Source organism: Peromyscus maniculatus, chromosome 1, assembly GCF_049852395.1.
Source record: "Peromyscus maniculatus bairdii isolate BWxNUB_F1_BW_parent chromosome 1, HU_Pman_BW_mat_3.1, whole genome shotgun sequence".
Classification (NCBI taxonomy): domain Eukaryota; kingdom Metazoa; phylum Chordata; class Mammalia; order Rodentia; family Cricetidae; genus Peromyscus; species Peromyscus maniculatus.
The window spans coordinates 9,904,448-9,916,777 of record NC_134852.1 but is presented as its reverse complement, the minus strand read 5'-3'; the positions used below and the strand labels follow the sequence as shown (position 1 = coordinate 9,916,777).

Below are 12,330 nucleotides of genomic sequence, written 5' to 3'. Positions count from 1 at the left end.
ATTCTGTTGTTTATACTTTCATCTGAAGTTCCTGTTCATTTACTCCGATTTTCTATTTCCAGCCTTCCCTCTCTTTGTGTATTCTTCATGTTTTTCTATTTCCCTTTTCAAGTCTTCGACTGTATCCTTCATTTGTTTCATTGCTTTTTCATGATTTTCTTTCAGTATTTATTGTTTTCTTCCAGGACTTTATTGTTTTCTTCTAATTTGTTTGCCATTTCCTCTGGTTGTTTATAGCGTAGTGCCCATTTTTTTTGTCTTTTCCTCTACACAAGCCTCTACCTTCTTCATGAAGTTATTCATAAGGCTGTTTTCTTCTGGTTCTTCTAATTTTTGATATTCAGGTCTAGATGTTGGAGGCAGGCTAGGTTCTGGTGATGCTGTATTGCTCTTCATTTTGTTGTATGCACTTCTACCTTGATGTCTGCTCATCTCCTTGTGTTCGTTCTTTGTCTTATCAGTGTACTTGGTTCAGACAGAGTTGGCAGATTCTGGAAGTCCCTCTCTCTTGTCCAGATGGGAGCTCTTTTGTCCAAATGGGAACTCTGGGGCAGAATGGAAGCTCGGAATTCCCTTCTGGACAAGAGCGCCCATCCTGCCCTGGACTTCCCTTCTGGACAAGAGCGCCCATCCTGCCCTGGACTTCCTGTCTAGATATTTTCTCCTTTTCTAACAGGAAAGTTCCTTTCCTTTCCTCTTTTCTGTTGGAAAAATTTTCTTTTTCTTTCTTTTTATTTTTTTTGAATCTTTAGTTGTCTTGCCCTTTCTTAACCCTATTTGCACTCATGATAATTCATTCTTACATTTTCTTTTTTCTTTAAAATACTGGCCAGCCTTCCAAGAATGTCCATCAGCTTTTCCATTCTTTCTCAGGTCTCAGTAAGAACCTCAATTTGTTGCGGTAACACCTGCTCTACCACCACCCATTCACCATGTCCAAGGGAGGGGCGGTGGATTAAAAAATAACAGACAAGAGACAGGGAGTCATTCACCACAGCAGAATGCCAAATGCCAAATGCCATTTATTGAAGGAGGGAGGAAACCTTAAATACAGGCTTACAGCACAATGGAGGATCCCTGGAGGGCAGAAGTTCCCTACCCAATGTTCTACATTCTTGCATCTAAGCTGTTTACGCCAAATGCAGGATATATGAACAAAGAATCTGCAGTGAGCATTCAGTAAGAAGGAAACCAGCAGGGAATCAGCATAGGGAGGACATCTGGTCAAGGTCAAAAGCAAGGAAGCAGCCACTCACAGTGGAGGGCCAGGGCCCATAGCTTAAAGAATGACAAAGGATTCCAGACATCTCTGAGGACTGAAGAAAATCATTCTCACTGTAAGAGGACTCCAGGATTGGCAGGGATTCGTGGGCAACTTCCCTTTTGGGGAACAACAGTATTGCAATTATTAAAATGTCCTTTAAAAGGAAATGGAGTGACAGGGAAGAAAAAAGCAGCTCACAGGGCTTTTGTTATTAATTAAACAGCACTGCCATTAATTTCAGGCAACTCCTCATATTCAGTTATAACTGAAGATATGGAAGCAAGTATTGTAAACTTTGAGGAGAGCTCTTTAGAAAGAAGAACCAATACTATGCTGTAGTAGAGATGGTGTTACACAAAATGAGCCATCTTAGAAATAAGACCAAATTTCTCCCAAAAACTAAGGCCTAAGATTTCTCCTTTTGGGAATAGGCCATTAGTTACTGAAACCAGTCAGTTCAGATTCCAGAAACCTGGAAGTGTAAAAGTACAGAGTCACAAGATAGTCACGAGGTAATGCCTGCCAGACTATGGAATGCCCTCTCCCTGGTTTCCAGGGTAACTGATCACAGAAATGCCTCCACCTGAGGGCAGCCAATGAGAAATGGTAGTGGGCAACCACTCCCTTAGAAGTAATTTCTAGAAGTCCCTAGAAGCAAGCCAATCAGAATTGTACCCGTACTAGCACCCCTAAATGATGTAACCTTGTGACTTTTCCCTTTAAAAACTGAGCTTGCAGACAGGTGGGCACTTCCTCCAGCCTCCACTGCGTTGGATGTATTGGACGAAGTCCCTGCCTAGGCTTGTATTGCTTTTGGATATCCAGAATTAAACCTTGCTTTTGCATTCCGGCATGCTCGTCTTTGGTGGTCTCTCTGGGGGTCACGATCTGGGCACAACATTTGGGGGCTCGTCCGGGATCCCCAGAAACCCCCCGCCGGGACCCCTAAGAGCTCCGGAGGTCCATCTGCACTGATCGGTAAGAGAGCTCATTTTTCTTGTCTTTGCTTTCCTTTTGCTTTCATTTTCTTATCCGAAGCCGGCAGTTGAATCTGACAGGCTCACCTTGGCGGACGCGCCTGTAAGTTGACCCTGGAGGAGTTGGAAGACGTTCCAACCCCTCATCAGGACTTGGGGGTCCTCACAGGTCCCCCCATCATAGGATGCCCAAGAGGGGTCCGTCTGTTAGGATGCCCATGAGGGGTCCATCTGTTTGGACACCTGTGAGGGATCTGTCTGGGGATCAAGAGACTGTTGAATTCTCCCTGTCCCATCTGTAGGTCTTTGGCATTATTAAGGCTCCCTCTCTGGACTCTCGTCTGTCTGCCTGGACCATCTGTAGGGCCCTTGTTCTTCCTTTTTGTCTGCCTATCTTGTTCGTCAGTGTTATTTGTTATACCTTCATAAATGTATAAATGTGTGAGAACTGTGGCCACATGTGTGAGTGTTTTATGCCTGAGCTTGTGTGTGCATTGGGACTTGTGGGCCAATTGCCAGCCGAAGGGATGGAGACCCCTTCGGTGGTTCAACTGGCACAGACTAACCTAACATTGCTTCCTTGCTCTCTCTGACCAGAGCACAGGCAGCAGGCAGCAGAAAGCTTGCGGCTGCACAACTGCTACTTCGGGGACCCAGGTCGCCGCTGAGAGGGCTAGGTGGCCCATGAGCATCATGGGGTCTAGATGCAGCGGTTTCGGGGCCCCAGCTCGCTCAAAAAGCTATGGAGTAGAGGCTTGGCTGCATGGGAACTAGGCATGGCTTTTTGCTAGAGCGGGCTGTGAGCACTGTGGGGCCCAGATATGGCCGGCAGGTTCTGGCTGGGCTCCTGTGTGGACATGGGGCAGAGCTGGCAGGAGCCAGCAGGAGCCTCAAGGAGCTCAGTGTGGGGCCTGGTGGAGAACTAACTGCCACTCCAGGGTCATAGCTAAGGAGTGGCCTACAGGTCTGTGGGCCCAGCCAGGGTGTGGAGTCACTTTCAGTCTGTCATTCTCATGTTCTTGAAAATCTGAGGTTAATAGCAATCTTTTGTCTCCATGGTGCATGCTTTCCCCCGCTTTCCCCGTCCTCCTCTTCCAAGCTGTTGGGTGGGGCTCCCAAGACCTGCCCTGGGGCTAAAACCTGATCAAGGTCTGGCTCCAAGAATGGAATGTCACCAACAGTTTCTTGTCTGCGGTACAGTGCTGATGCAAATTGAGAGTTATTCGTGTTATGGTATACACATGTATTTCTGTTCTTGTTTAAACTATTGTAACTTTACAATATATTCTAGAGTACTGAGGGAAATCACAAGAAGGACCTTCGTAAGAGTTTCTGTTTTAAAAGAAAAGAAAAAGCGGAATTTGTCTGGAGTAAATGTCTGAGGGATCAAAGGAACAGACTGAGGGTATATGGAAGGTTGTAGAAGGTCAGAGGGGATGTGATGTAAACAGTTTGTTATGGTTTCTTATACCTGCAAATACTGAATTTGAAAGTTAATTCTTATTTGTTTTCATCTTAAAAATGGCTAATGATTCTGCAAACTGCTTATGTGTGTATGTATACAGGTATGTGACTTGAAAATATAAGCAAGCTTTAACTGTATGTATGTATGTATGTATGTATGTATGTATGTAACTTGGATCCAACTGTGTGTATGTGTACAAGTAATTATTGTTTAGAAAAACGAGCTTTAAACAACAACCACGTGGCTCCCTCCATCTTGGCTGGTGACCTCATGGGCAGCCATGTGGCTGGCAGCCATCTTTTACTAAGGTTATAAAGATCTACTCGGGTTAACACCTAATACTTATGTCTTTACCAAGTGTTCAACAGCAAGTTTCTAGAGAATTTATATAGATGGCAACATATGTTTAATAAATAAGGTATTTGATTAATATTAAAGCTGCACATCAATGCTTTTATACACAGGAATATACCTTGCTCTGGCAGCCAAACTTTGCAACATAAAAGAATCATAGGAAACAGCTGAGGTTTGCAAATGTATGGCAGGACTAGAGTTCCAAAAAGAGTCTAGTTGCAGTGGTGGAAGACATTTGAGAGATCTCAGTCTTTTAAGAACAGTTTTTATAGTTAAAAACCAATGGCTTAAAAAATGTTTCTCCTTACCCAAGGTACATTCAGGCTTAAGAATGTTGTCTAGCCTCCTTGTATTTGCTAAGTTTGTTATATTTTCAGGGTTGAGCTTGAAACAAGTAATTAGAAACAAAGTTTGTCTATTCAGATATACCTGGACAGCCCTCATACTTCAGAGATCTGCAGAATATGGCATTTAAATGTTGATCTAAAAGCTTACTATATCAGACAGTCTTCCAGATCCTAGCAGTGACCCAAGGTCTCCAAAGAAGATTACGTACGAGGCACCACAACGTCTCTGCCTGAAATATGACAACGCTGACCACAGGGCAAGATGCCCCAGTGAAACGCCTGCCGCCAGGACCCAGCCCAGACTGTGGATGAGCAGTGGGATGCTGGAATTGTTTGCACCCTTTTGCCTGATCAAGGTCAGTCTTCCATGTCCCTATTCCACAGAAAAAAAATACTTTGCCTTATGGATCTGATGGTGGAAGAAGATTTATGCTGTTCTGACTGGTGCCTCCAACGCTATGGAGACCTGGGTAGGGTTTGGTCCCTGTAATTTATAGGATTGGAAGCTTCTTGGTCTGTACTCAGATATAGTTTATCCTTCTCAGATCTCTGACAGTACTGATGGCCAGGCTAGCTCTAACTTTGTCAGCATGGCAGCATCAACCAGATCCTTCTACAAGGCTATAGATAGCTTCTTAGCTCACTTTTAGGAAAATGTTCTAAGATATAAAAGTTTAAGTAAGTCATAAAGGTTCAGATATGAGTCCAAAATGAGATAAGTTTCAGATTACTCTCCTGTTCTATGGTTCAGAGCTAACATTTAGGAGTCCTGATGAGCTGGTAGAGCAATGACTACTTACTGTTCAGTCACAAGCTCAATATTTTGGATTTGTTTTAGATGTCATATTTAAATGTAACTTGTTTGGACTCAAAGGTATGAGTCCACTTCTGCTGTTTTACAGATATCCATTACCTGCTTTGTCTACAATATGGATTTCAGTACAGATTGGTAATACTAATGTATCTAAAACTTTTATGTCATTTTGTAAGTAGGCTTCAAAGGATCAAAAGAGCCATAAAAACCTAGACCCATTTCACAGAGGTTGAAAGGACCCCAGATAAGTATTGCTAAAGATGGTATTTTTCCTTTCTCCTGGTCTTGGGACTACTGCTTTTCCCATTACTAAGGGTATGGACCTAAGGGTTCCAAATAAGTTCATAAATTTTAACTTCTGTTCCTAGTTTAAATTTGTCTCAACAGATTTCTACTTAGCTGGCAGCCACCTCCCGGTTTCAGTCGCTGACTCCACTGCTCCAGACGACTGTGAGCTCCAGACTTGCTAAAAGCTGACGTGGACCAGCCCAGCTAACATGGTTCTTCCATGTCCCTATGGGGTCAGGCAGCTACATGCTTCTGACAAATGCCCCCTTGCCCAGTCTTTGACTAGCTTTTCAGCCTTTTGGGGCCCCCTGACATCGGCGCCCCAATGCCAGCTCGAAGCAGTTCCAGAAGAGAATACATCACCCATATTCCCTGTTCAGAAAAGGCTGAAATGCTGGGTCAAAAGAAAACTCTCGGCCCTCGCCCAGGACGTGCGAGGAGCGACGACAGCGCCGCGCTGGGCAGCGCCGCTCCAAGCTCTCCTTTTCCCCTTGCCAGGGCGAGAGGTGTCTATGGGGCACCCGCTGCCGCCATCGGTACCACCACCGCCACCGCCGTCGCCGCCGGGTGCTATCTCTATGGCGAGGAGGAAGAGGAGGGGCGCGAGCTCAGAGACACAAGTACACAAATAAAGGGTAAAATATTTTTATGAAACAAATCTTCAATCAAGTGTAACATTTTGATGCTCGGCATCTAGACTCCTTGTGCTGTCACTATGCCAGCAGCCACTGTAGATCATAGCCAAAGAATTTGTGAAGTTTGGGCTTGTAACCTGGATGAAGAGATGAAGAAAATTCGTCAAGTTATCCGAAAATATAATTATGTTGCTATGGACACCGAGTTTCCAGGTGTTGTTGCAAGGCCCATTGGAGAATTCAGGAGCAATGCTGACTACCAATACCAACTATTGCGATGTAATGTAGACTTGTTAAAGATAATTCAGCTAGGACTGACATTTATGAATGAGCAAGGAGAATACCCTCCAGGAACTTCAACTTGGCAGTTTAATTTTAAATTTAATTTGACGGAGGACATGTATGCTCAGGACTCTATAGAGCTACTAACAACATCTGGTATCCAGTTTAAAAAACACGAGGAGGAAGGAATTGAGACCCAATACTTTGCAGAACTTCTTATGACTTTAGGAGTGGTTCTTTGTGAAGGGGTCAAATGGTTATCATTTCATAGTGGTTATGACTTTGGCTATTTAATCAAAATCCTGACCAACTCTAACTTGCCTGAAGAAGAACTTGATTTCTTTGAGATCCTTCGGTTATTTTTTCCTGTCATTTATGATGTGCAGTACCTCATGAAGAGCTGCAAAAATCTCAAAGGTGGATTACAGGAAGTTGCTGAACAGTTAGAGCTGGAACGGATAGGACCTCAACACCAAGCAGGATCTGATTCATTGCTTACAGGAATGGCCTTTTTCAAAATGAGAGAAATGTTCTTTGAAGATCATATTGATGATGCCAAATACTGTGGTCATTTATATGGCCTTGGTTCTGGTTCATCCTATGTACAGAATGGCACAGGGAATGCATATGAAGAGGAAGCCAACAAGCAGTCATGACATCCAATAGTCTTTTTATTTTCTTTTATACGAATTACACACATGCTTGTACATAGGTTTTATCTCTGGTTGAAACCCTTAAATGATAGGCAATACCTCCCGTCCTTTTGTAGCCCTTATTTTCTGCTTTCAGTACTAAGTATGGCCTTTCTTAGCTGTGATCTTAATAAATAAAAGTACATTCAGGTTAAATCTGGCCTTAATTTAATACACTTCTTATCAAGATTGTGTGACAAAGCTACATTACTGAATAATTTGATAAACTTTGCCTACTTGAGCTTGGTTTTGTTTCCCTTTTCCTAAATTAACTAGCATTGACTGTAATTTATTTCCGTGTTTCATGCCTCTCCCTCTATTCTGCAGTACTTATAATTATTTAAGATTGTGGACCATCAAGTTTGCACTTTAGAGAGTGATTCCAATCCTCTATTTTTATCAGAAATTGTGGTTTTTCTTGCTCTTAGCTGGAAAAATGACCATCTGCCACTTTTTTACAGTATTTGCTTGTTTTTGACATTCAGAGTACAGCACATGCATTGTGCAAATTGTTGATTCAGCAGGACTAAGAGAAAAAGACAAGGAACTACTGAAGAGCTTAGTAACTACTGTTTCTGTGTGTAGTGTTTAACCTTCCAAGCACATCTCGGGTCTGTTGGTTTCTAATTGGCATGCATAGGCTGCTCTGTGACTGAAGACTTGGAGACCAGCTTTACACCCTTCAGGAAGAAGCCCTGTGATTGGACGTTTACTATCTGCCAGAAAGTTCAAGATGGTGGAGCTCCAGTTGTATTTTATGACAGCAACGCCTTCCTTGGTTGGCTTCCTTTTACTCCATCACTTTTACCCCTACTGTTTTATTTTATAAGCATATTTATGATGTTCTTGATTTGTTGACTACACAAATCAATTTCATTAAAGTCCAAAGATAAGTCTTTAGGTACATTTTATATCAAATTAAAAAAGCAAAAAAATGTGATTTCATAGATGCTACAAAAAAAATAATGGAGAGATTTGGTGCAAAACAACAAAATGCAAAATATATATAAATACACACACATATATATAGCTAATAAATTACCTGAGGAGTGTAATGCTTGTTTATTTTTTGTGTATATCTTTGCAATCTATTTTATATATTGACAAGAGACTGTGAAATATTTAGCCATGCAGAATATGTGACCAGACCAGAGCATGTGTTGGAAGATTTTGGTGATCATTAACTCTACCCTGAAGTGATGGACTACAAGTTGTAATGTGTGTTAGGTACACTTCAGTCAGTAATATCAGCAAGTCTCCAAATGTTAGCAACATAGTTCATTTCCCTTGTACATTCGATATTCATGATACTAAAATGCTGAAACTGGGTGGTCCTTTTTAAACTAAACATTATTTGCAAACAAAGGGTATTATTTGTTTTTAAAGCTTTTGTAAATAAAGGCTTCAGAAATGTTTTCTTATGTAAAAAAAAAAAAAGAAAAAGAAAGAAAACTCCCTGGCATAGAAACAAGATGGCTAACTATACATGCCATTATTAGAGAGGGATACTTAGGAGCTAACTGTCCAAAACCCATGATTGGGTTCCATTAGGCACATGAGAAGGGGGAAATGTGAGACCAAAATGAGCCATCTTAGAAATAAGACCAAATTTCACCAAAAACTAAGGCCCAAGATTTCTCCTTTTGGGAATAGGCCATTAGTTACTGAAACCAGTCAGTTCAGATTCCAGAAACCAGGAAGTGTAAAAGTACAGAGTCACAAGATAGTCACGAGGTAATGCCTGCCAGACTATGGAATGCCCTCTCCCTGGTTTCCAGGGTAACTGATCACAGAAATGCCTCCACCTGAGGGCAGCCAATGAGAAATGGTAGTGGGCAACCACTCCCTTAGAAGTAATTTCTAGAAGTCCCTAGAAGCGAGCCAATCAGAATTGTACCCGTACTAGCACCCCTAAATGATGTAACCTTGTGACTTTTCCCTTTAAAAACTGAGCTTGCAGACAGGTGGGCACTTCCTCCAGCCTCCACTGCGTTGGATGTATTGGACGAAGTCCCTGCCTAGGCTTGTATTGCTTTTGGATATCCAGAATTAAACCTTGCTTTTGCATTCCGGCATACTCGTCTTTGGTGGTCTCTCTGGGGGTCACTATCTGGGCACAACAATGGAAGTCAAGCATGGTGATGCTTCCTGAAGTTGCTTTATTATATAGGATTGTTTTAGCTATCCTTGGGTTGTTTTTTTTTTGTTGTTGTTGTTTTGTGTTGTTTTTCCATATGAAGTTGGATATTGTTCTTTTGAGGTACACTTCCTAAATATAACACCAGTAGCACAAGCACTGAGAGCAACAGTTAAAAAATGGAAGCTCCTGAAACTCAGAAGATTCTGTCAGGGAAAAGACATGATAAATATGGCAAAATGACAGCCTACAGAATAGGCAAAGTTCTTCACCAACCCCACATCCAACAGAGGCTTGACATCCAAATACATAAAGAACTCACAAAACTAGACATCAAAATACCAAACAATCAAATTTAAAAAATGGGCTAAAGATCTAGACAGAAAATTCTCTTCAAAAGAATCCCAAATGGCAGAAAGACATTTAAGGAATTGTTCAACATCCTCAGTAAGCAGGGAAATGAAAATAAAAGGACTCTGAAATACTATCTTACAAATGTCAGAATGGTTAAGATTAAAAACACTGAAGACAGCTTATGTTGGAGAAGACGTAAAGTCAGGGGAACACTCCTATACTATTAGGGGGAGTGTAAACTTGTACAGCTACTTTGGAAATCAGTATGGTGACTTCTCAGAAAATTGGTTAACAATATACCTCAAGACCCAAGGATACAACGTTTGGGCATATATCCATGCTATGCTCAATCATACCAGAAGAACATTTGCTCAACAATTTTCATAGCAGCATGATTCATAATAGCCAGAATATGGCAGCAACCTAGATGATCCTCAATCAAAGAATGAATGAAGAAAATGTGGTATATATACACAGTCGAGTATTACTCAGCTGTAAATACAGAATGACATCATTAAATTTGCAGGCAAATAGATGGAACTAGAAAATATCATCCTGAATGAGGTAACCCAGATTCACAAAGACAAACATTATATGTACTCATTCATACGTGGATACTAGAGGTAAAGCTAAAAATAACCAGACTACATCTCACAGTTCCAAAGAAGCTAACTAACAAAGAGGACTCTATGAGTTATACATGGGTCATCCCGGGAAGGGGAAATAGATGAAATATCCTGAGTAAACTGGGTGTCAGGAGGACAATAGAGAGTAGGGGGTGAAAACAAGAGGGAATGTGATGGTTGAGCTGGGGGAGGGATGGAGTGGGAGAGGAACGAAAAGAGATATCCTGAAGGAGGGAGACATTATTGGGTTAGGGAGAAACCTGGTGCTAGGCAAATTCCCAGGAATCCACAAGGATGACCCCAGTATAGACTACTAGCAATAGTGGAGAGGGTGCCTGAACTGGCATACCCTAGTTATTAGATTGGTGAATACCCTAACTGTCATCATAGAGACTTACTTGAGTAACTGATGGAAGCAGATGCAGACATCCATAGCCAAACACCAAGCTGAGCTCTAGAGTTCAGTTGATGAGAGGGAGGAGTGATTTTATGAGCAACAGGGTCAAGATCATGAGGGGAAATCTACAGAGAGAACTGAAACCAGCTTGTGGAACTCATGAACTTTAGTTCTGCAGCTGTGAAGCCTGCATAGAACATGACCATACCCTCTGCACATGGGACACAGTTGTGTAGCTTGGTCTATTTGAGGGGACCCTGGCAGTAGAATCAGTATCTATTGCTGGTGCATGATGTGGCTTTTTGGGCCCCAATGCCTAGGGTGAGATGCCTCACTCAGTCCTGATGCAGGAGGGAGGAAGTTGATCCTGGCTCTACTGAATGTACCAGGCTTTGCCTTTGGAAGCCTTACCCTTTTGGAGGAGGAGATGGAGTAGGTCAAGGGTGAAGGTTGTGGGAGAGTGGGAAGGAATGAGTGAGGGATCTGTGGTTGGTATGTAAAATGATTAAAAAATTTTCTTAAATAATTAATCAATTTAATCATCAGGGAAATGCAAATCAAAATGATTCTGAGATACCATCTTACACCTGTCAAAATGACTAAGATTAAAAACACTGAAGACAGCTTAGGTTGGAGAGGATGTGGAGCAAGGGGAATACTCCTCTACTGTTGGTGGGAATGCAAGATTGTACAGAAACTTTAGAAATCAGTATGGCGATTTCTCAGAAAATTGGAACTCAATCTCTCTCAATACCCAGCTATACCACTCTTGGGCAAATACCCAAGGAATGCTCAATCATACCACAAGGACACATGCTCAACTATGTTCATTTCAGCATTATTTGTAATATCCAGAATGTGGAAACAACCTAGATGCCCCTCAACTGAAGAATGGATAAAGAAAATGTGATACACACACACACACACACACACACACACACACACACACTCACACATACACACACACACACACACACAATGGAGTACTACACAGTGAAGAAAAACAATGACATCATGAGGTTTGCAGGCAAATGGATGGACTTAGAAAGTATCATCCTCGGTGAGGTAACCTAGACTCACAAGTACAATCATGGTATGTACTCATTCATAAGTGGACACTAGATGGAAAGCAAATGATAACTAGATTACAACCCACAGCTCCAGAGAGGCTAGCTAATAAGTAGGACCTCAGGAAAGACACAGGGATGGCCCAGTGATGGAAAAATGGATGAGATCTACATGAGCAAACTGAGGAAGATGGGGAGGGGTAATGGAGTCAAGGGATGGGGGAATGAGAGTTTAGGGGAGAGGGAGATCCTAGCTGGATCAGGAACAGAATGGGAGGACAAGGAAAGAGATACCATGATAAATGAAGGCACCATGGGAATAGGGAGAAGCAGAGTGCTAGGGAGATCCCCAGAAATCCACAAAGATATGTCCACCATGGACTGCTGGCAATGGATGAGAGGGTGCCTGAGCTGACTTACTCTGTTGATCAAATGGCTGAATATCCCACCTGTCATCACAGAACCCTCATCCAGTGACTAATGGAAGCAGATGCAGAGATCCATGGCTGGGTCCCAGGCAGAGCTCCAGGAGTCCAATTGACAAGAGAGAGGAGGGATTTATGAGCCAGAGATATTGAGATCATGATTTCAAAAATTACATAGACAACTAGCCAGACTAGTAGAAACACAT

General features: G+C 42.2%; 1 pseudogene; it reads left to right on the top strand.

Annotated features, from left to right (window-relative positions):
- The first annotated feature begins 5,972 nt into the window (after positions 1 to 5,972).
- On the top strand, positions 5,973 to 8,533 carry LOC143272840 (CCR4-NOT transcription complex subunit 7 pseudogene; annotated as a pseudogene).
- The last annotated feature ends 3,797 nt before the right edge of the window (positions 8,534 to 12,330 follow it).